General features: G+C 43.4%; 1 protein-coding gene and 1 long non-coding RNA gene across 3 annotated transcripts in view; one reads left to right on the top strand and one right to left on the bottom strand.

Annotated features, from left to right (window-relative positions):
• Positions 1-25150, top strand: part of DISC1 (DISC1 scaffold protein) — a 358119-nt gene that overhangs the window by 22161 nt on the left and 310808 nt on the right. The window lies entirely within an intron of this gene.
• LOC122201713 lies at positions 16382-18669 on the bottom strand. The gene is made up of 3 exons (XR_006194312.1): positions 18507-18669; positions 18127-18302; positions 16382-16588 (listed from the first exon to the last, which is right to left on the bottom strand). It is a non-coding gene; the product is annotated as an uncharacterized LOC122201713 (long non-coding RNA).

Here is a 25150-nt window from a genome sequence, read left to right as displayed (position 1 = left end):
GATGCCCACGTCACATCACATTAGCCAATCAGGTTGAGTTTACTGTTCACTACAACTCCTAAGCTTTTCATATCATATTAAAGCAGAATGCCTGATGAATTGTTCTTGTATCTTTTAGAATGTCTGCCATCTTGACTCATGTAGCTTTTGGCTCAAAGAGGGAAAAAAAGTGTACTGAATTAATCTCTCCAGGGAAAGATTTAAAGACCGGGCTAATAAGGAGAGACAGATGGAATTCTGAAAGAAAGATGGTGAATTCTAGAGCTAATTTAATTAAAAGGCTATGGGAACATTGCATTGGTGCATAAATAAAATATGACAATCAGTGTCATCTGAGAAGCCCTCAGCAAAAATCTAATCTCATTTTTAAAATATTACATAGAAATGTTATTTAAAAAATTTTTTTTAATGTTTATTCATTTTTGAGAGAGAGAGAGAGAGAGAGAGAGAGAGAGCGTGAAGAGGGCAGGAGCAGAGAGAGAGGGAGACACAGAATCTGAAACACGCTTCAGGCTCTGAGCTGTTAGCACAGAGCCCAATGTGAGGCTGGAACCCACGAACCGTGAGATCATGACCTGGGCAGAAGTTTAATCAACTGAGCCACGCAAGCGCCCCACATAGAAATGTTATTTTTAAGCAAATGGTGTTATGACATAAAAGAAGCTGAGAGAAGCAGAGAGGCCAGGATGGACCCAGCCAGACAGGACCTGGCCATCCTCTGCCCATCCCCTCCCCACATGCTCTTTAGAGGGCATAGGATCCCCCAACCATTTCACTCAGTGAAACATCTGTGACATTGACAGCTTGAAGGGTAAAGGGAAATGCTCTTAGGGAAAAGAGAAGGCTTTCATCCTTGCCCAGCCATCATGGGCTCCAAGGATGACTGGGAACTTGAGAATCTAGAGAGGGGGAGTTCAGGATTAGCTTTAGCAAAGGAGGGTGCTGAGGTTATTGAGAATTTCAGAAATGGAACAGTTCTTCCCTTTACAATTCAGAACAGCTGTGCCCAAGCCCTCTGGGCTTCCTAGAATTTGTGTTTAAATGTTTATGTATTCCTATGCAAATCTTTCAAACAATGTAGCTAAAATGCAGTACCTCAAAGTAGGTAAACCAGTTGGCTCCCCTGCATGGTCACCTTGCATAGCCTGGTTGAGTGAAGACAGGAGCCCATATCCTGAAGGATGTCCTTACAGAACAAGTGGGATTTAGTGCCTCCTAAAAGAAGGAGGAAAGCAATTGGCAAGATTATTTCCATTAACTTTAAGGTACCCAAGAGGACCACGGAGGTGTCATTCTCTCTGATTTGGATAAATCTGGGGCAGCCCAAAGGTTGCCAAGGGATGTAGGGAGAGAATTTTAATTTGCACACTTGAGCTTTGCAGTCTGGCTGACCCTTTTGGAGTTTACCTGTCTTTAAATGGCAGAATCAGAACTTTGATGCTTCCTTACCTTCAGTGACCTTTCCTCAGCCCTCCTCTCCCTGATAAGCTACAGGAATGTTATTCTGCTTGTATGATCTGTTGTGGTAGTAACACACACAGAATAATTGCCATTCAAACTTCTTTTGGATGTGCTTCCCCCTTGTTGAATTAAGATCAAATTGCTTTCTACTTCGGTAAATCCAATTCAGATTTCTAACTGACCATAGGTTCCAGTTTTAATTTAAAATTCCGTTTCTTTTAAAAATTAGCAATTCAAATTGCAAGGTTGGTAGGGCAGCCCAGAGTCTGAGTCTGTTGGTGTTGGCATGTGCCTTAGCTGTCATCTGTCCTGAGGGATGCTTTGTTGAACTCTTCTGGGGACAGAATAGTCACTACTTTAAATAGATTATGTGTAATAATGTAAGAGAAAGTGCTTTGTACACCATAGAACATTCAACAAATAGTAACTATTATTAGCATTTGTAAAGGTGCTTTTTCCATCGTTGCTAGCTTTACTTATTATAACACATGCTTCCATATTGGATTCCTAGTTTGCTTTATGTGAATATAAGTCAGAATAACTTTGTAAGTCATTTAGGAACACTTTTTACTGCATGCGCTCATTCCTGTACAGGTGGGGGATGTGTCACCCAGTGGTACCAGAGACGATTTTCAGAGTCACAGGACTTGACAAGGAATAGCACTAACTCACAGTCTAACGTTTTCCTTTTGCCAAGGAGAAAGTCTGTTTGCTGCTAGTGTGTCTTTAACTTTCTCTAAAACTAATTTCCCTTGTAATAAAGATGGAGCCAAGCGGGCTTCTGTCCCTAGAATCTTTGGCCAACAACAAAAAATGCTGTTTTTCATGGTCTTTATTTGTACAGTTATCTTCTAATTATGGCAAGTGATCGTCATATCCCATTTACGGTAGTAGTACCAAAAAATTGTTCTTCAAAATAGATTTATTTAAGCAAAAGAAATGAGTCAGTTTATGCAAAAGTATAAAGAAAATATTGTTACAGGTGATGATCTGCCATAACAGGCACTTGAAGTGGTGTTAGACTGGGTGATTTTGGGGACACATGGCTCTCCGTGTTCTTGAGAGTCAGGCCATTGATCAGAGTGCTGACCTTTATAACAGACAACATGTGCTTTACTCTGTGTCACATGGCAGTCTCTTAAGGATTTGAAGACAGTACTCATGTTTCCTTCACGTAGGAAAGCATTCCCTCATTCTTCCAGTTCTTTCCATGTTCTTTGTATGTTGCCCCCTTGGCCCTAGGTATGCGTGAGTCTGTTTCTCTGTTGGGGAAGCTTCCTGTTCATCGTGTATATAAAAGCAGTCTTTGTTCTGAATGCAGGGATCAGTTCCTAAAATGAGATGAGAAAGGGAAACTGGGGCTCAAAGGAGACTAATAATGATGACATAGAAAGAAGAATCACAGTGAGGGAGATGCCTGGGAATGGTTAGGAGGAACAACTGGGTACAGATTCAGGAGTGATGTCTCTGTCCTCAGATGTCTTTATATCAGTGTACTAAGTACGGTTTGTAAGCAAAATGAAATTGAAATATTCATATCAGGTAGTGAACATGGACAGACTTGTGTTGGAAAGTCTGCAGGGGTGTGTTTGCAGCTTGCTTCTCTGAGCTCAAAAGTTTCTTATCTCTAAGATCGTCTGGTTGATTAAATAAGGGGTTACATGGGAAAGGCTTTGATAATTCCAGAAGTGCTTTGCAAATATCAGAAATGGTTTAGTTTTCATTAGATCTATTATTACTTTATACTGTCACCATTTTAACATTTATATTCTATTCTATATTAATACTTCTCATAGTCGTCTAGCCTAGTGCTTTATTTAAAAGGCTCTGGGGCCCACTGCCCCCCCCCCCCACCATCCCCGTAGTCTTTCATAGAAGGGTCTTACCCTTCCTGTGTCCTGTACCTTGATTTATTGCTTGATTGTCTGGATTTCACCAACTGGAGGTTTTTATCAAGAAGGCCCATGGTTGTATCCGAATCCACGCATATTGAACAATGACTTTTTATTGTCTTTATAGTGTTTGACAACTTGGCTGGCTATAAAATTCTTGAGTGCCTCCACCCCTATCCCCAAACTGTATCAGCGGTGTCACTCAGCCTTGAGGGTTGTTTTGGAAGCCAGCTTGAATTTTGCCCTTTGTGTATGTGACTTGAGTTTTCGGAGATTCACATAGGATTTATTCTTTTTCTTTGGAATTCAGTGATTTTACCAAGATATCTTGGTGTTGGTCATAATATTTCAACTGTTTTCCCTGAGTGCTGTGTATACCTTTTTTTGTACAGTTAGGTTTTTTTTTTTTTTTTTTTTTTTTTTTTTTTTTGTTAGGTTTTGTTTACTTCATTAATGTTTTCTTTGATTGTATCTTTGGTACCCTATTTGTTTTGTCTTCTTGAGGGATACCTGTCATCCACATGCTTGTTGTCCTGTATGTATATTATTTTCTCTTTAATAATTTTTTTCTTTCCCTTGCATTTTGTCATTTTCTCAAACTGATATTCCAAGTTATTGACTCAGTTTTCAATTGGAACGGTACTTCTTGTTGCTTCTGAAATGGCCTTGTTTTATGAATGAACTGAACAAAACACTTGGGCAGGCATCAGCTAGCCAGTGGGAAATCTTCTTAGATTATTGTTTTCTAAAAATGTTAATGTTTTTCAAATTAACAGTTGGACAGCAGCTGCTTTCTTCCAAACTCATTCTTGCACTCTTCTTTTTTTCTGAGTGGAGTATCTTGGAAAAATACTTCGCTTCTCAAGAACTGGAGAGGAATGTATTAATCTTGGTGTCTGCTATTAATTTCAGCCAAATTTTACAGTATTTGGCAGATATCCCTCATAGGATGGAGATGCAACTTAGTGTAAAAACCATGGCCCTGGAGCACTGTGTTGGTTTTAATTTCTGCTCTGTCAGTCGCCAGCCATGTGAGCTTGGGCAAGTTACTTAACCTCTTGGTTGCCCGCTTTTCCTCGTCTGTAGAAAAAGGCTACTCATAGGGCTGGTATGAGAATGAAATGAATTAATATTTGTAAAATGTTGATAGCAGTGCCTGGCACAAGTGATAAATGGGCATTTTATAAGGGCATATTAAATGAATGTGGCATGTGATCATGCATTGTCAATAAAGTTTTTTCCCCAACTTCTCATGCTTTGTCCATTTTAGTGGGCTTCACAGAAGTGCAGTTAACTTGCCTTTATTCCATTCCTTGCTCCAGAGGTTGCCTGATTTGTTTTGGTCATAACATGTTTGTTTGAACATTCATTTGGAATTGTATGCAGGATATGTGTCTGGCTGACTAATCAATAGCTCTTAGATTCTACTTTTTCCCTTTGTGAAGCCAGATCACTTGTCAATCTTTGGTACTCAGTAGGGCCATGATTTCTTAAAACCCACTGAATATATTTCTGGGATCATGTCCGTGAGTTCCTTTAGTACTGGATCATAATTTATCCGCCCTCACTTGGGGACATGAACTCATTTGAAGTGGCTAGGTGTTCTCTTTCCATCTTTTTGCCTCTCTTGGGCTTCAGTTCCTCCTAAATTATGCTACCACTATCCTTTCCAATCTGAAGATCATTTTCTTTAATAGAGGTTAAGGCTGAACATCTGAGCTATGTAATTCTGCCCTGTCTTCTCTTTTATCTATTACCGTTGTGCCCTAACTTGGGGGCCTGTCTCCACCTGCTTAACTTTCTTGCCCAGGTTTTGTTTGTTTGAAACACACATATTTTGCTGTTCTGTGGCATGGATTTTTTACTCTGCGCTTCTTGGTTCTTTGGCTGTTCTAATAATCAAATTAACATAGGGCAGATTAATAGGAGAAAAGCAAATTTAATTGTGTACGTATGGGGGCCCCAGCAGAATATGAGACCCATAGGCAACCAGGCAGTTAGGCTTATATGCCATTCTGAGCTAAGGAGAAGGGGGTGGGGGTCTGGGACCACAAAGTGGAGGGAGGCAATTTACAGGTTGCCATGCAGAGACAATGGGACCCAGAGAGGTGTATTTGATCGCTAGGCCCTGCTCACTTTCCCACCTGCTTACCACACCTGCTTACCTTACCTAGCCCTGATTCCTGGTGGTTGCGTCTGGTGATAGTTCTCTTCCTGGATCAGACCCTCTACCTAAATTCTTTTAGGCAGTTAAGGAAGAGGTAAAAGTTTTTCTTGATTCAGTTGGGTCTTGATTGCCTTCAGCTCAAAATAATCCATGTGCTAAAGTAGCATATTTTGGGGAGATTTGTTCTGAACCTCTTCACTGTCCTTAGCATATCTACAGAAGGTGTAACTCATTCTGGCCTTTAGTATTTTTGACTTTTTCTCATTTCTTTGTGACCCATTTGTCCTTATTCCTTGTTATTTTCTTTCTGTTGATCTTTTTTTTTTTTAATTAGGTTTTCATTCCAGTACAGTTAACATACAGTATTGTTTGGTTTCAGGTGTACAATATAGTGATTCAACAATTCGATACTTCACTTAGTGCTCATTATGATAAAAGTACTCTTTAGTCCCCATCACCTATTTCACCCATTCCCCCACCCGCCTTCCCTCTGGTAATTATCAGTTTGTTCTCTAGAGTTAAGGGTCTATTTCTTGGTTTGCCTGTCTCTCTCTCTTTTTCTCTTTGCTCACTCATTTTATTTCTTAAATTCCACATTTGAGTGAAATCATATGGTATTTGTCTTTCTCTGTTTCACTTATTTCACTTAGCTTTATACTCTCTAGCTCCATCCACGTAGCAAATGCCAAGATTTCATTCTCTTTTATGGCTGAATAATATTCCATTATCTTCTTTATCCAGCCATCTATCAACGGACACTTGAGCTGCTTCTGTAATTTGGCTATTGTAAATAATGCTGTGATGAACATAGGGGTGCATGTATCCCTTGGAATTAGTGTTTTTGTATTTTGGGGGTAAATACCCAGTAGTGTGATTACTGAATTGCGGGGTAGTTCTATTTTGTAAGAATGTTTATTTATTTATTTTGGGGGCGGAGGGAGTGAGTGGGAGAGGGGCAGAGAGAGGGAGAGGGAAAATCCCAGTAGGCTCCAGCATGTCAGCACCGAACCCAAGGTGGGGCTTGATCTCATGAACTGTGAGATCATGACCTGAGCTGAAGTCAAAAGTTGGTTGCTTAACTAACTGAGCCACCCAGGTGCCCCTAGGGTACTTCTATTTTTAACTTTTTGAGGCAACTCCATTCTGTTTTCCACAGTGGCTGCACCAGTTTGCATTCCCACCAAGTGCACAAGGGCTCTTTTTTCTCCTTGTGAATAATTGTTTCTTGTGTTTTTGATTTTAGCCATTCTGACAGGAGTGAGGTGAATCTCATTTTGGTTTTGGTTTGCATTTCCCTGATGATGAGTGATGTTGAACCTCTTTTGTTGTGTCTGTTGACCATCTGTGTGTCTTTGGAGAAATGTCTGTCCGTGTCTTCCCATTTTTTTTTTTTACATACTTATTTATTTATTTACGTATTTAATTTAAATTCAAGTTAGTTAACATATAGTGTAGTATTGGTTTCAGGAGCAGTATTTAGTGACTCATCACGTCTATATAACACTCAGTATTCATCCCAACAAGTGCCCTCCTTAATGCCCATCACCCATTTAGCCCATCCCCCCTACCTACCTCCCCTCCAGCAATGCTCAGTTTGTTCTCTGTATTTAAGAGTTTCTTATGGTTTGCTTCCCTCTGTGTTTTTCTCTTATTTTCTTGTTCCTTCCCTTCCCCTACGTTCATCTGTTTTGTTTCTTAAATTACACATTTGAGTGAAATCATATGATATTTGTCTTTCTCTGACTGACTTATTTCACTTTTCTGCTCATTTAAAAACTGTTTATTTTTTTGAAATAGAGAGAGAGAGCAAGATGGGGAGAGGCAGAGAGAGAGGGAAAGAGAAACCCCAAGTAGCTTCCATGTTCAGTGCAGAGCCTGACGTGGGGCTCATACTCACAGACTGTGAAGTCGTGACCTGGGCTGAAACCAAGAGATGACGCTTAACCGACTGAGTCACCCTGGCACCCCCTGCTCATTTTTAATTGGATTTTTTTTTTTTTTTTTTGGTGTGGAGTTGTGTTAGTTCTTTATGTATGTAGGATACTAACCCTTTATCGGATATGTCGTTTGCAAATATCTTCTCCAATTCCATAAGTTGCCTTTTAGTTTTGTTGGTTGTTTCCTTTGCTGTGCAGAAGCTTTTTATTTTGATGTGGTCCCACTTGTCTATTTCTGCTTTTGTTTCCCTTGTCTCAGGAGACATATCTAGAAAATATCTAGAAAAATGTTGCTATGACTCGTGTCAGGGAAATTACTGCCTGTGCTCTCTTCTAGGATTTTTATGGTTTCAGGTCTCCCATTGGGACCCTTAATCCATTTTAAGTTTATTTTTGTGTATGGTGTAAGAAAGTGGTCCACTATCATTCTTTTGCAGGTAGTAGTCCATTTTTCTCAACACCATTTGTTGACAAGACTGTCTTTTTCTCATTGGATAGTCTTATCTCCTTTGTCGAAGACTAAATGGCCATATAATCATAGGTTTATTTCTGGGTTTTTTATTCTGTTCTGTTGATCTGTGTGTCTATTTTTGTGCTGGTACCATGCTGTTTTGATTACTACAGCTTTGTAATATAACTTGAAGTCCAGAATTGGGATACCTCCAGTTTTGTTCTTTTTCAAGATTTCTTTGGCTATTCGGGATCTTTTGTGGTTCCATACAAATTTTGAATTATTTTTTATAGCTCTGTGAAAAATGCTGTTGGTATTTTGATAGGGATTGCATTAAATCTATAGATTTCTTTGGTGAGTATAGACATTTCAATAATTTTTGTTTTTCCAATCCATGAACATAGAATGTCTTTCTATTACTTTGTGTCATCTTCAACTTCTTTCATCAGTGTTTTACAGTTTTTAGAGTATAGGTCTTTCACATCTTTGGTTAAGTTTATTCCTAGGTATTTTATTATTATTTTTGGTGCAATTGTAAATGGGATTGTTTTTTTAATTTCTCTTTCTGTTGCTTCATTATTGGTGTGTAGAAATGCAAGAGATTTCTGTACATTGATTTTGAATCCTATGACCTTACTGAATTCATTTATGAGTTTTAGTTCTTCTTCTTCTTCTTCTTCTTCTTCTTCTTCTTCTTCTTCTTCGCATAGTCTTTAGGGTTTTCTATACATTGTATCATGTGCTCTGCAAACAGTGAAAGTTTTAGTTCTTCCTTACCAATTTGGATGCCTTTTATTTCTTTTTCTTGTCTGATTACTGTGACTAGGACTTCCAGTACTATGTTGCATAAAAGTGGTGAGACAGGACATCCTTGTCTTGTTCCTGATCTTAGGGGAAAAGCCTCAGTTTTTCACCAGTAAGTATGGTACTAGCTGTGGGTTGTTCATATAAGGCCTTAATTATGTTCAGGTATATTCCTTCTAAACCTACTTTGTTGAGGGTTTTTATCATGAATGGATGTTGTACTTTGTTGGCTGTATTCTCTGTATCTATTGAAAGGATCATATGGTTTTTACCGTCTTTTCAGTTGACGTGATGTATCACATTTATTGATTTGCAAATATTGAGCAATACTTGCATTCCAGGAATAAATCCCACCTGATTGTGGTGAATGATATTTTTAATGTATTGTTGGATTTGGTTTGCTAATATTTTGTTGAGGATTTTTGCATCTGTGGTTCATCAGAGATATTGGCCTGTAGTCTTCTTTTTTTGTAGTGTCTTTTCTGGTTTTGGTGTCAGAATAATGCTGGCCTCATAGAATAAATTTGGAAGTTTTCCTTCCTTTTCTATTTGTTGGAATAGTTTGAGAAGAATAGATATTAATTTAACTCCAACTTGACCTGGTCACTTTTTCCAGAGGTTTCCTTCCTTTGCATGTGATGGATACATTTTGTGTGGCTGTCAGATTAAATTTGATGCCATCCGCTGTAGAGAATCTTTAATAAGCAGCCTCTGTTTGAGACCAAACCGGCTTCAGCACATTTTCAGCTTGGAAAGCTTTTGTATAAAGAGCGTTGTAAGCCATGCAAGGTCGTTAAGTTTGGACATTATTGCTGTGCAGGTTTCGTCTTAGAGTTTTTAGTAATCTACTTTTTCTGGAATATTTTATAGACAATCACTAAATACCATTGAACAGTTATCCTTTGGGGGATTACATCTGAGAGTTAGGTCCTGTAGACTCCTTAGGAGTTAAATCCCAAGCTCTTAGAGACCTGTACTTATCCAAGATTCTCATACAGAAAGTCAGTGTTTGTTGCCTATAGGGAAGGGTTGAGGCTGAGAGGGAGGCCAGACTTCCTGGGCTCTGGTCTCGGCTCCAGCACTGGCCAACTGTCTGACTTTGGACAAATCACTTCTCTGCTGTAAGTCTCAGCAATCTTATTCTGGAAACAGAGTCATGATAATCCTTACCTTATTACGTTTTGGTGAGGATTAAATGACATAAAAATATGTTAAATCCTTAGAATGTGCCTGGCACCTTGTAGATACTCAGTGAATGTTGGATGAGTTAATGGACACCAGTTATGTCAAATGCATCAAGCTAGTTTTGATGTTTATTTTCAAATCCTTGCATTCTGAGTTGTCTTCTAGATCACATTTGTTATGTGTATCATAAAGCCTTATAATTTGGGGGTAGGTGATAGTGTGGACTGAATATCGTGGGCAGTAACTAGGCTGTTACAATAACTATATTGGATCCATAAACTATTGGGATAAGACTGGGCTATCAATCTTAGAAATAGCATTAGTAAGACTCTTCATTTCTGAAGCACTTTCTGGTTTACAATGTATTTTCTCATGTCCTATCTCATTTAAACATGTAGAAAAAATGCAGTGTAAAGAAACAACTTTCTTTTTTTATAAGGTTCATTTATTTATTTTGAGAGAGAGAGTGCATGCATGTACACGCATGAGGGTGGAGGGGTAGAGAGAGAGAGAGAGAGAGAGAGAGAGAGAATCCCAAGAAGGCTCTGTGCTGTCAGTGTGGAGCCCACTGTGGGGCTTGATCCCATGAACTGTGAAATCATGACCTGAGCCAAAATCAAGAGTTGGATGCTTAACTGACTGAGCCACCCAGGCACCCCATAACTGCCTTTCTTTATGTTTCAGCATCAGGCTGGGTCTGACCCTGGTATGCAGAATCAGATCAGTGGTCTGGGATGCCATCAGACAGCTCTTTGTGGCATATTGGAGCATTTGTTGGGTACATAGAGTATCCAGCACTATGCTAAGCTCTAAAGGTGGTTATAAGAAAAAGAGCTTTTTTTAAAAAAAATGTTTATTTATTTATTTTGAGAGAGAGATAGATAGAAACAGGCACAGAGAGAGAGAGAGAGAGGAAGAGAGAGAGAGAATCCCAAGGCTCCACGCTCAGCACAGAGTCTGATCTCATGTCTGTGAGATCATGACCTGAGCGGATATCAAGAGTCAGATGCTTGACCAACTGAGTCACCCAGGAGCCCCAAGAAAAAGAACTTTGAACTTCTGTGGCCATGTATATTTAGTTATGCTTAAGAACATAGTTAAATGAATTTGTAGTCAATGTAATTATAAAGCCTGATGGCCTCAAACATTCCACAAATAACCTTGAAACTCAACTTCTAGAGGGTGAGGATTTGTGTGGTGTCCCCGATGCCCCTTTGTTTCTACCCTGCCCCGACCTCCATCCAGACTTACCCCTCATTGTAATTCTGTCTGGCTCTCCCCCAAGATTATTGTATAATTGAAAATATGCCCACAGACATAATCTCTGGATGAGCAGATTTAAAACAAAGCTGATCAGAGAGTTCCAATTGTAAGCATGTGAAAAGAATCTCTCTAAGAGATGTTCTTGATAACGAAAAGCTGAGAACCGTGATGCTCTGCACACAGCTTGTGGAGATTTATATGGAATCATGTGTGCATCTTGCTGTTGGGCTACTCCTGACCCTAAAGTGGTGTATCTTGCCAAAATGACGTGCCTGTTTTCCCTTGGATGATGGCTGGGCTCTGAGGTTCCTCTCCCTGCCCCTTACCCCTGCCCTGACCAAACACACTTCTAGTGTGGCCTTGCTCTAGTGCGTCTCTGGTTGTTAATGCTCATTCTCAGAGTCAGGGAACTAGGTGAGAAGAGGATTTTATGTGAAAACAGTGGTAGGTTGATTTTTTGACCTCAGAAAAAGAGTTCACTTTATAATCAGACGTATATGCTCTTTATAGATATTCCCTTCACACGCACATTTGCTCTCAGAATTTCCTCAGCCAGGATGTCCCCCCAGGTGACTGCATATCCTTAATGGCTCTGCCATGAAGGAGAACTGCAGAGAGGTCCATGCACGCCATTGGCTGCCTCCGTCAGAGGCTCGCTGGTTGAGGATTTACTCTTTGTCTTGTTTTCCATCCTTAAGGACTCTTCTTTGGTCCCTTACCCCCCTTGTGACATCCTTCCCCCCTGAGCTGGAATTCCTGGTCCTGGTAACTGTGGGTGTTCTGCAGGTGTGCCATAGTTCTCTTCTCCCCTTTTCTCTGATTGTTTAGTTGAATTACTTCTCCTTTGTCATCATTGATAACAGTTGTATGTGAGTCACCCTTTTAGGGACATTTTCAGGTCTAGATGCTACTATCATCCATTATATTGGAGAGGATAGTGCCAAGGGGACAGGAAAGGGCCCTGCATCAGAGATCTGGGACTCCCCCTGTGGTCAGTCATCCATTCAAAGTCCAGGACCCTTTGTCCTGGAACTGTCCTTCGCTAGCTACGAATCCACCTGCTTGTCCTGCCTTCAGCCTCTACGTGTACACAGGGCAGCTGGGAGAGGCCTTCTCAGATCCTTCGGGTCAAGTGCAGATATTTATGTCTACGCTTTTCTTCTGACTTATGATTCCTGACGTATAGTAGAGTTCTCACTAAATGCTAGGGTCTTTTCCCCTTTCTTATTTCCCGTTGAGATAAAATACAGTCAGTTTGGCATGATTTATTTTCAGTAAGCCCATGTAGGCCCTTTTCATTTGTAAGCACTCACAAAATACCTTATTATGAATCTTCGGAAACTTACCAGGTGTCTGTGTCATGCTCACTGGTTTGCCATCACTGGACTTCAGTTTGCAGGAATGACCTGTTTCCCCTTTTGGAACACGGGAGGGTGTTTGTGTGTCTCCAGTTTGTTGACATGTCCCCTATCCTCCCGGGTTCGTCCAAGACGACCACAGCAATTTCCCAATCTCGTTTTCACCTTCCTTCGGTATCAGTGAATTAAAGCCAATTTATTACCCAGAATTGCCTCATTTATTTCAAAATAGGCTGTGTGCAAAGGAAGCTCTATTCCCTTAGCGGGAGCGAACTCAAGTTTTAAAGCCCATTCTAGAGAAAAACAGACGTATCTAGTTTGTGTTAGCTATTAAAAACCTTTTTTTTAAAAAAAGAAATAGGCCTTTGGATGTTGCTTCAGGGTGACAAAAATAGCCCAAAGACTGAAAAGGTAAATGAAGAGAGAGAAGGGAAAAAACCCTGATTTTGAGTGTTTAGAGTGTGTGAAATGTCACTCTTTGCCTTAACTGCTCCCCTAAGGAAAATGAGGAGGTTTTTAAAGCAGTTCTTGGTCAAGGAATGTACATGCAGAGGATTTCTGTAGCTCTAGGGGAAAATATAGATCTACTAAAATTTTACTAAGTTTCTTTTATTTGTCAGAGATTGCTTAAAGGTTGTCTGATATTTTTCTGATAGTTTGGACCTTTTTTCCGTGGACTTTTATGCCTTAACGCTCACCCACTTATTTTCTCTTTCTACCCTCTTAAGAAGGTGAGACAAAAAAATACCCCAAACAAAACTAACTCTGAAGCAGACTGTTGAATAACAGATTCCACTCCCCACCTCCACCCCCCAAAACCTCATGTACACGAAGGAAGACAAGGGAGAAAATGAACAGTTCTTTTAAAGACTGTCCACGAAAATTCTGAGATGTTATAAGCATTCAGCAGTGACTTTAGATGCTGGGAAGAACTTGGGGAAAGAGACTAAAATTTATTGAGCACGTGTTGCCACTTGCCACAAGCTATGATGGCTTTTGCCAATTCACGTTAGTGATTTTATTGTGTCCTCAGAGCGGTCCTTCAAGGTGTGCAGGTTATGCCCGTTTTACACCCGAGTGCACTGAGGCTCCACATGCTAAGTGACTTGCTCAGCATCACTCAGATGGGAACTGACAGAGGCAAGATCCAGTCCTTCCTTGTGCTATCAGACCCTCTCTCTGAATATTAAACCGGTAAACCTCATGCATAACGGATGAAATTAGTCATTTACAGAGGTAACTCAGAGCTTGTCTGTAAATGTCCTACGCTCCCAGGTGACTTTGCTGAGATCTCCAGGCAGGGCTGCAGTGAGATTGTAAATAGGAAAACTGACATCTGAACCATGGTACCGGTCTTATCTGAAGAAAGAGCACTACCAGAGAGGGCTGATCGGGATGGAGCCGTAAACAGGAGGGCAGAGAGGAAGAACTTGTTGTTTCTGCCCTGCTTTGCCTGGGAAGGGTGGCGAGAACCAGTGAGGAAGGGTGCCTCACTGTCCTGTGTGGCAGGCAGGCAGCTTCGTGACGTGAAGATGTTTGCTCCACTGTCCTGGTCGATGCCAGCAGGTGTGAGATTGCGGCTATGCTGAGGGAAGGTGGTGTGGACACGTGGCTCAGAGCGCAGGCTCTCAAGGGCCTGCACCTTGCAAGGAAGGGTCGAGTAACATTTCCAGATGAGAAAGCTGAGACTCGTGGAAGGTGACCTTGGACGAGCCAAAGAGGGGCAGTCTAACTTCAGAACGCTCTTGAGAACATCATTCATGTCACCTCGGGGATGTTCGGCAGTAGCTTGTCTTCTGGTGGATAGTTGATGGTGGACACCAGGTCGCATGGGTGACTTGAGCTCACAGAGCTGGGCACTGTCGCAGCTTACCGGTGAGTGTGTGCCCAGTGGGGCAACCATCCCTCACCGACGCACACCCACCTGCCGGGGAGCACGGCCTCGGATTGCGGGCGTGACTTCCCCTGCTTGCTGTCTGGCGGTGTGCCCGGCTGTGCTACCCGCGGCTGTGTCCTCACCACAGGCGAATCCTAGCCCTCAGGGGAGCGGCCAGCGCCTCGGGCTCTTTGCCTCCTCTGGCAGATGGCCCTGATCTGAGTGCACATGTGGTATCTATCTGAGAGGAGTGACTGGTGGAGACGGGAGCATCTCATTTTAATAATTTAAAAATCATAAAATATGCCACTTTGGGAACAAAAGCTTTCAAAAGGAGTTTAGTGAGGGTGATTAGTCGCTTTCCACAGTGTGGAAACATATTGCTGTAACCAAAGCGTGCTTCAGACACTTGAGCATCAAAGCATCTGCGGGGGCTTATTCTTAGTGGTAAAATGTATTGCTTTGTTCGAGATCATTCCACAGTAACGAGACACTCTAAAGGCAAGAAGAGACAGGAATTCTTTATAATTAATTTGCACTGCATGAATGTAAATGGATACTTGGAAAAAGTTTGTTCTCTTAAATATCCTAAGTATTCCCCAGTGTTATCTTCCGAATTAGTGTTAAAGTATTACTGTTTAGACAAACCCTTCATTGGTGGGTAGCATGAAGGTTACCTCCAGTCCACCCCTGCCTCGTTATCATCAACTCCAAATGTCTTTGGATTTGAATGAGTCAGAGAGATTTGAGCTTTCTGGATGTAGTCATGGCCTCTTAAAACCTGGATGCTATATATAGCATCTCAATATGAAGTGAGACTAGAAAAGTTTTATAAAAGAGGAATCCTCAAGTGTAGACAAAAGGCAATCATATTCTATTAAAATATATTTCCTTACATCTCAGACCCAGGTTGAGATACAGGTCCCCCTCAGCACCTAGCCGCGTGCATATGGAGTCCAGATCTTTATGCCACAGGAGTTGTATAATGCTGATCTCTCTTTTATTCCCTCGGACCAGTGCACCAGATTTCCATAGTGAAGTGTGGGGAAAAAAATACCGAATTTCCTCCTGTTTTCTAATAGGGCCATTGAGCAGTACATTTGCAATGCTATAATTGTATCATTTTTAAGGTCAGGCATTTAGAGTGGCACAAACCTTTGATGTGGGCTTAAATTCTGAGTATTATAAAAATTTAGTGCCAAGTAGGGACTTCCCTGAAAGACGCTCCAGTCTCCAGGGCACTACTTATGTGCAAAGTGCTGACAATTTGGGATCATTTTTTAATAAACATATCGCAAATTTGGCACACAAAGCGGGGCATTTAGAAACCCATGAAAATAAGCCCCATGCATAAAATACGGCATTAAAAAGGTAACTGTAAACTTTGCAGATGGACTAGCATGAAAAAAAGCGATCTTTTGCTAGGGTGCATGTGAGAGCTTGCAACTCTTTGCTGCACGACTAAGAGCAGGAACTTAAGTTGTTTGGTTGTTTTGAAATAACAGCTACAAAGAGGGCTCCTTCTGGTTCATCCATATTTTATTAGGGCAGCAGTTAAAAAATTCATTAGAGACACCCATCTGTAGCTAGCAGCACTCTTGAGGGGGGTTCAGATGGCGATCAGAGTTTTGAGTAGCACTTTACATGAAAAGAAAAAGACAATCGTTTATAAGAATTAATAGCACTGCGGAGAGAGGTTGTTCAGTGACTTCAGAGCAAATGCTTTCACGTGGTCTGTGAATCTCTTGCTGCTAAATTCCTCAACTACTTGCTTCAGCTGGAGGAAGTAAATCCAGGCATAGAAAGAAAAGAAAACAGAACACAGAAAAGTGGATCAGACAGGTAGGAAGGTATTGGTCGGCAAGAGAGTATAGGTTGTGACTTTGTGCTGGATGGTGTGTGTGTGTGTGTGTGTGTGTGCACATGTGCATGAGAGAGGGAGAGAGACAGAGAGACAGAGAGAGAAGAGAAAGAGAAAGACAGAGAGACAGGGAAGGACAGAGAGAGAGACACACACACAGAAAGAGACAGAGAAAGAACAGATCGCTATTGGCCTCTAGGAGTCTACTAACAGTACAGAAAAAGGCTTAGAGTCAGGCCTGAGGCTGCTTTGCTTTAGATTTGCCTTGAACTCTGCCTCCAGGTGCCCATGTCCAGGTGTCTTTGCTTCAGGATGATCTTCTTGCCTTTATTCCTGAATTGAAAATAAAAACAGCTTTTGAATGGTTACTCTGTGCCAGGCGTGGTATAGGGCAGTGAAGTTCATAATCTTATCTATCTCTCCAGCAATTCCATGAACTAGAGCCCCCTTTAGCGAACAAGACAATGCAAGCAGAGAGGCTGGTGAACAGCATTCACCGAGAACTGGGAGAGCTACATTCTAAACTCCAGCAGTCTGTCTCCAGAGTCCATAACCTTTCCTAGTGCAAGGTACAGGTCCATAAACTGTGTGTGCACACATGTGTACCTGTTTTTTAAATAAGTTTTTTTTTTTATTTTGGAATACTTACAGATTTATAGAAGAGTTGCAAAGACATGACAGGGTTCTTTGTCCTCAGTTTCCCCTAATGCTAACAGCTTGTATAATCATGGCACAGTTATTACATCTCAGAAGTGGACACTGGTACAGCGAACTAAACTACAGATCTAAATCAGATTTTCCACCAATATCCTTTCTTTGTTGCAGGATCTAGTCCAGAATCCACACTGCATGTTGCATGCGTGGGTTTTGGCCCTTACACTCCAGAGTGGGCTGAATGTTGACCTGCTGTTTGGCCCCCCGTTCCCCTCCCTGCGCCTTAGGGAAGTGAGACCGCTCACAGAAGCTGCCTGCCTCCTGGCCCCTTCCTCGTGGGAGGGCATGTTCCCTCGTGGGAGGGAGCCCAGGACTCCCACTGTTTGACTGAAAGTGGGAGCCTTATCCAGGCTAGAAGATTTAGAACAGATGTATGGGGACATATTTTAACTTCAAGCCACACTTTGTCCACGTGTAGAGGCTCACAGCTAACAGCCACATTTCAAGAAACAAAAAAGTTGAAGGGAAAGAGAAGATTCTGCAAAGCAACATTCTCTGTGGTGTGGCGAACGTTGTTTATGACGCACTTGGATTCTGAGCACACCAGGATGTTAAACAGGACTTTCTCCTAGAGCAGAGGTTCCCAGGCCTGGTTTCCCACTGGAATCCCACTGGGGGCACTGAGTCTCATGCCTCAACATTATGATTTCATCAGCTTGGGACTTTGGAATTTTGGAAGGATACCCCAGTGACTCTGCTGGGCAGCCAAGTTTGGGGACCATTCAGTGTTTCCACTGGAGAGCTGAAACTGAGGACAAGAGGTGACTAGTGTCCACACACCAAGAATGGTGCCAGACACATCGGGCTGCACGTGGCAAGACCGATATCCCACAGCCCACGCGTCCTGGAGCCCACATGGTTACCCTCAGTCATTTCCAGTCACTTCTTTCCCCCAGCTTCCTCTTTTTCCAGAATTCTTCCTTAGGTGGCATCACGGGCTCTTATGGATTTCCACCAGCCAACTGTGCTTCCCCGTCTCTTCTCTCCAGCACAGGGCCCTGCCTTGGGCCCCAGCCCCACCTGTCTGCCACCTGGGCTCCTCACAGCCTGCTGTCTGCCTCCTTCTCCACAGGGGCCACGCCTGCCTGGGCCCCAGACATTTTGAACTTCTTTGAGCTGTTACCTCCATTCCTTCCCTCCACTGACAGTGACCTCACCTCCTTTATGGCCTCCGCAGCCTCAGTCTTTCAGTTCAGCTGCAGGGTCAGCTCCTCCACGAGGCCCTTCCCTCCCTCCTGTGGTAGGATTGCTTCTGGCCCATTCTGCATCTGCTTGTTGACGTTTCTGCCTTGTCCACCGAGCTGTGAGCCCCTTGAGGGCAGGGACTGTGGCACTGAAAACGCATTACAGACTACCTCACAGTTATAAAAATTCTGTTATTCATAGGTTGCATATATTGTCAGCGCCCACATAACTGCCACCTGCTTGAGCGATGGAACGTTACCCTTGAAGTCCCTCGCGAATCTTGTCCCCTCCCCCAGCCAGCTTGTGCTGTGTCTATCATTCTTTTGCTCATTTTCGTACTTTTAGCACATACCTGTCTCCTGTGTTCCAGGCAGTGCCATCTTGTCAGTTTCCTTGGCTCAGTCAGGGCTGACATTCTTGCCAGTTACGCCACAATTCTGGGTGGAACCTGTCCCTTTTGACTGTGAGGCTATTATAGGAAGTGATGTCTGCAGCTTGGGAGTCCAAACGCTGGCATCTGGGTGACCACGAGGCTGATAGGAAACCAGACAGAGCTTTGCTGTCACAAACTCCCAGCGGCTGGCTGCGAGGGCCGTGCCCTGCAGACCTGTCTGTACCCACAGTGCGCGTGGCTTTGAAGATTATGGAAATGCTAGATCACGGTGAAGTGGCTGTGCTCACCACGAGCAGCTGGTGAACAATCCCATCTAGGAAGACAATCTGTCTTTCAAAGGGATGGAGAGTGTCAGCTTGTGAAGAACAACATGTCAGCAAGCCTGTGGTGATAACTTTGCTGGGAGAATTCATTGACAAGAGCACTCTCTCGGCCCCCGATCGTTTGTGTGTCTACACACTGCTTGGGGAAGGGTGGTGGAGGGTGGGAGACTGTGCTGACAGCACAGAGCCTGACTTGGGGCTCGAACTCACAAACCTCAAGGTCATGACCTGAGCCCAAACCAAGATTTGGTTGCTTAACTGACTCAGCCACCCAGGCATTCCTGTGTGGTGTCCTCTAACTGTTCTCCTGGTGGCCTCTCTCGCTTCCGTGTGGTCCCTTCTCCACAGAGTGATCTGTCAAAATGTGCAGATCTGATCATGCCCCTCCCCTGCTTCAGGTCGTTCAAAGACTATCCATCCCTCTCCAGGCAAAGGCCCAGGCTGGATGCGGCCAGGACACACGGCGGCGTCCAGCTCCGTCCCGCCCCTGCCCATCAGCAGCGTCCTCCACACCACGCCACCAGCTGGCCTTGTTCCTTCCTCTCTGGCTCTTCCCCGCAGCGTCCCCTGTGACCTCTACACCTCTTGCTCATCTGTCAAGCTCAGCCAGATGTCACTCGGAGACCCTGCCAGACGAAGCCAGGTGCCCCATTCAGCACCATGGCTCAGCACCATGGACCTGTCCATCCCCCCGCCGCCAGACCTACCTGTGTGCATGTTTGATTCCTCTCTCTGCTCCCCCAAAGATGGCAAACCACAAGCAGACAGGGCCATGTGCACCTGCGTGCTGTGCTTTCTCTAGGGTGGGGTTTGGGTTCTCTGAGAGGCGGACATCAAGACAGAGTGAGACATGCAGGAGGTTGGGTGAGGGAGCTGCCCGTCTGTGCAGGGTAAAGGAGGGGAGGAGCGCCTGGGTAGCCCAGTTGGCTAAGCGTCTGACTCTTTAAAAAAATTTTTTTGTTTTAAATGTTTACTTATTTTTGAGAGATAGAGAGAAACAGAGCATGAGTGGGGAGGGGCGGAGAGAGAAGGAGACACAGAATCCAAAGCAGGCTCCAGGCTCTGAGCTGTCAGCACAGAGCTGGACATGGGACTTGAACTCACAGACCCCAAGATCGTGACCTGAGCTGAAGTCTGACGCTTAACCCACTGAGCCACCCAGGTGCCCCAAGTGTCTGACTCTTGATTTCCACTCGGGTCATGATCTCACGGTTTGTAGGTTCGAGCCCCACGTTGGGCTCTGCACTGACAGTGCTAGCCTGCTTGGGATTCTCTCCTCCTCTCTCTCTGCCCCTGCTCTGCTCATGCGCTCTCTCAAAATAAACAAACTTTTTTTTTTTTTTTTTTTAAAGGAGGGGAGCAGGAGCAGGCAGGGGAGCTGCAAGGGAGGTAGGAGGAAGAAGGTTCTCAGACCACAGCACAGACCTGCTCCTTAGAGTTGCCCTGTGTCCCAGAGGCCTCTAAATCACCCTTCTTCTAGCCAGTCCCAAGAGATGTTTGGGGTGACACGAATTCAGGAGTGTTCTGGAGTTCATAGAGTCTCTGCTTTGCTGAAGGGCAAAGAACTGTGAGGTAAACCAACAAAGCCAACTAGATTACCCCATTCATCTAATGTCAGATTGAGTTCTCCCTCTTCCGTGATGGAAGCATAACATCCCATCCTGGGACATGGCTTACATCCCTTGCAAGCTGTCAGGTGGGGGTGGGGGTGCCGTCTTGCTCACGTCCGCACCCCACATAGAATCCAGTGTTCAATAAGGAATTGTCGTATTAAAACGGATTGCACAGTTAAAATGGAAGCGCCATAAATGTTGATTTATTCCACACTAGGACTCTCCCTGCTTGCTAGAAGCTTCTCACAACAACCCGAAGCCACTTCTGAATCCTCAGGTGCTCTCTGAACTATCGAAGAAAGATGAACTCGTGCTCAGCAGAGTGTTTGTGTTTTAGTGTGTATGTGATTGGATTCTGATTCTTTGAAAACAAGCTAATCCACAGGGATGTGTGGTTTCTTTACGATTCAGAATCTTTGGTTAACCTGAATGTTTTAGAAAAGACTTCGGCCTCAACCATGACAAATAGGATTAAAATTCTTTCCACGAGAAGAATACATTCATTTATGCTTCCACACCGTACATTTCTATCCAAGTCGTGTTTTGTAAAGTCTTATGTGTCTATTCTTCTCTGACTATTCTCTGTGTTCTCAGCAGTGGCCCTGAGTGCCCGTATTTCTTCTTCAGGAGACAGACATGCTTTCCCCACAAGGCCCTGGGATCATCAAATCATTGGTGACTCACCCAAGCCCACATGGGCACTTCATGTAGATTTGAACTTTGGGTCTTGGTTTTAAGTTCTTCCAAGTAAATTCACATGTATTGTGTTTTCTTAAATTACATATTTTAGATTTCCTGTTTAAAAATAAATATTATCTGGCCAATGTGTATTGGAATGCCTTCTCTGTATACTAGGATTTTTAGGGAATTGTAAGGGTATCAGGAAGCTTATATAGAGCATAAGAGGGGAACGGTTTATATACACCGAAGAAAATAGCAAGCAGTGCTGGGTGTTAGTTAGTAGAGGGGCAGGAGTGATGTGGACCGTTGTTGAAGCCCTGTGAACTGGGTGATCAGAACAAGGGAGCTGATGGGGAAGGGCGTTGGAAGCTGAAGGGTGGGAAGGATTTGTCCGGAAGAAGGAAAGCACTAGAGACAGGTAGATAGGATTCTCTCTGATCTGACTGGTTGACTAACCTAGGTTTCCCCCAGTTTTCCCTGTAAGTTAGATAAGCTCATGTTTCCAGACACCTTATTTGGACTGTGTGTAGAGGCCTTCTGACACCTGGGTCTATTCTAAGCTCTTCTCTTTCACTTGCTTCCAATCCCAGAGCTCACGGGGCTGGAGAGGGGTTGGAGTTGGGGGTTCTGCACAACCAGGGACCGGCAGGTCTGCGTTCCTCCCCCCAGCATCTACTATGGAGTGGGAGGCTGTGAGGGACAGAGAAGGCCACGTGAGGCACCTCTCCCTCCTCAGCCTGTCCAGGGCCAGATGGGCAGAATGCAGCCATCTCTGGGTGAAAGAACAGAAGGCACAGCTGGTTTCCCTGGCCAGCTCTCAAAGCCTATGTGCACTTCGGGCCTCCCTGCACCTTACCATGTTTTACTTCCTGCCCGCTCCACCCTGAAGTTAGGTGTTGGGAACGAATGTTGTCCTCCAAGGTCTGAATGTGTCACAACCCTTCCTTAACTGCAGGCAGGGCATGATGGAGGGCTTGGGTTTGAACAAATCTGAGATGTAGTATCTCAGCCTGGATATATGGTAATCATTGATTTCTCGCCAGAGGGGACATCATACATTTCTTCAAAAAATAAAAATTGAAAAAAAAAAAGTGAAAAAAGGGGACTTCGCATACAGGGAACTGGGGGTCTTTTCTAGAAGTTTCAGAGCTGCCATCTGCCCAAGGTGGGTTTCTTGTAATCCTTCTAGCTCATTCCAGAAGTGCCCTCCAGATCCGGCTCTCCTGAGGGTTAGGGTTCATAGAATGTGGTGGTCCCTGCCTCTTGGGCTGCCCTCTGAGAAGGCCCACGCTGGGAGATGGGATGTATGAGTGGTCAGGTGGGTGCAGGAGCTGGGCCATCCACACACCAGGCCCTCCTCTCATCCCCACATTTGGTGAGCATTTTTCTCACGTCTGGTCTTCTTGGCTTGTTGTTCATGCGGCACGGTGGCCCTCTGACATCTCACCAGAACCCAGTAGGAATATGGGTTCCCATCCGGTAGCTGCTTTGTGCAGCATCTGTAACCTGGCTTAGGGGGATTTCAGAACCCTCGGTTGAGTAGCTTTAGAAAAGGCTCATCTAGCTGTAAAAGAAATGACATTTCAAAGAAATTATTTTCCCCTTGGCATCGCTGTTTCGACTTTAGAAGGGTTATCTGGGAGACAATTACCTTGCATTAAAAAAAATAGTTAAAAGTCTTTTTAAACCAGAAGACAATATAGGTATCACAGGACTCCTTTCTCAAGGTAGGAAATTGCTGAGTTGTTTTCTGTTTTTAGCCAACCCCTGCTCCCTCCTGAGCTCCCACGGCCCCGTGAATCCTCTTCTTCTTGTGATTGGGGCCCTAACATGCAGGGGACATCCTCAGATGGTGACACCCCTGAGGGAGAGAATGGGAGGCCCTTTGGGCCACATAGCATGGTGATCCAATTTGACCTCTTTAAACATTTAAAAAAATTGTAATTGGGATAAATACATAGAACATAAAATTTACCCTCTTAGCCATTTTTTAAAAATGTTTATGTTTGAGAGAGAGAGAGAGAGAGAGAGAGAGAGAGAGAGAGAGAAAGAGCATGAGCTGGGGAGCATGAGCAGAGAGAGAAGGGGACAGAGGATCTGAAGTAGGCTCCACCTTGACAGCAGAGAGCCTGACATGGGGCTTGAACTCACAAACCATGAGATCATGACCTGAGCTGAAGTCAGAGACTTAACCAACTGAGCCACCCAGGCGCCCCTACCCTCTTAGCCATTTCTATTAAGTGTATAATTCAATGGCATTCACATTGTTGGGCAGCTATAGCCCCATCTGCCACTAGAACTTTTTGTCTTCCAGACTGAAACTCTGTCCCCAGGAAACACCAACTCCCTCTTCCCCAGCCCCTGGCCACCACCATTCTACTCTCTATCTCTGTGAATTTGACTGCTCTAGACACCGTATATAAATGTATATATGTATGTAAATACAGTATTTAGTATTTGTCCTTTTGTGACTGGCTTATTTCATTTAGCATGATGGCCTCAAGGTTCATCCAAGCTGTATAGCCTGTGTCAGAACTTCTTCCCTTTTTAAGGCTGAATACTATTCCATTGTATGAATTGACCACATTTTGTTTATGCATTCCTCAATACTTAGGTTGCTTCTACCTTTGGCTGTTGTGAATCCTGCTGCTACGAACATGGCTGTACAGATATCTCTTTGCGACTCTGCTTTCAATTCTTGTGGACAGATAACGAGAAGTGGAATTTCTGGACCATGTAGTGATTCTATTTTTAACTTTTTGAGGAACTACCATGCTATTTTCAGCTGCACTGAAAACATTTTACATTCCCACCAACAGCACACGCTAGGTGCAGTTTTTCTACCTTCTAATCAACATTTGTTATTTTCTGATTTTTAAAAATTATTTTCAAAGTCGTAATTTTTTTTAAGTTTTAATTTAAATTCCAGTTAGTTAACCTACAGTGTAATATTAGTCTCAGGTATGCAATATAGTGATTTAATACTTCCATACATGACGCAGTGCTCATCACAAGTGCCCTCCTTAATCCCTGTTGGTGTTCTTTCTTTTTCTTTTTCTTTTTTCTTTCTTTCTTTCTTTTTTTTTTTTTTTTTTTTTGATAGTAACCATCAGAATGGGTGGTCCAATTTGGCCTATTAACGATTCCTTCTATACATTTTCTGTACATTTTCATCATGTCCATTTCTACTGATTCCAACTTTGCATGCCCTCTGTCAAGAAAAAGAAAGTCAATCTTTCTTCTGACTTCCTGTCATTTCAAGTTCTCATCCTAAGTGATATACTTGGAGGCAAAGGGTATAGGAAGAGCATGTGTTTTAGAACCAGATAGGCCTTCGTTCATGCATCCCTCCCTCCCTTCATCCATGCCTCCATTAATTCATTCACCTTTTATCAAGCAACTTAAATGCAGGGCATTGTGCTGGTTTATTGTCTCGTAAGGAGCAAAACAGGCTTTGGTAAGCTATGATCTGGGAGTTCTGGGGCAAATTAAAATTCTGAGCTTTAATTTTATTATTTATAAAATGAAAATGGTATCACGCTCCTAGGGTTGTATGTTACATACTTCCTTCCTTTACCCTGACTTCCTCTCCCACCCTCATAGCCCTTACATTCCTCCCTTCACTGCCAGCTTCCAGAATCCTATGGACACGGGTGGTATTAGCCCTTCCCCCGGACCAGGCAGTTGGCACGCCCGGTTGGCAAGAGAAGACACTGGCTGAACACGTCTTGGGCTCTCTTGTCCTTTGATGCTCAAATTCAAGGAACAGGTGGCCCATGGGTCATTGCGCTCATGTCCCCAGGGATTATCACTGACACCCATTCCAAAGACTGGTGTGTGCCACGATCATAACACAGGGAGAGCCTAAATGCCTAGCACTTTCCGTTTACCATGACAAAGATCCTGGACCTGTCCATGCTCTGGGGGCAGAGCAGGATGCGTGGGCCTGGTGTGAAGCTGTGTTTCACTCCTCACCACAGACTGT

Source organism: Panthera leo, chromosome D2, assembly GCF_018350215.1.
Source record: "Panthera leo isolate Ple1 chromosome D2, P.leo_Ple1_pat1.1, whole genome shotgun sequence".
Taxonomy (NCBI): domain Eukaryota; kingdom Metazoa; phylum Chordata; class Mammalia; order Carnivora; family Felidae; genus Panthera; species Panthera leo.
Note: the sequence above shows the minus strand (reverse complement) of the source record. Positions and strands in the feature narration are given on the sequence as shown.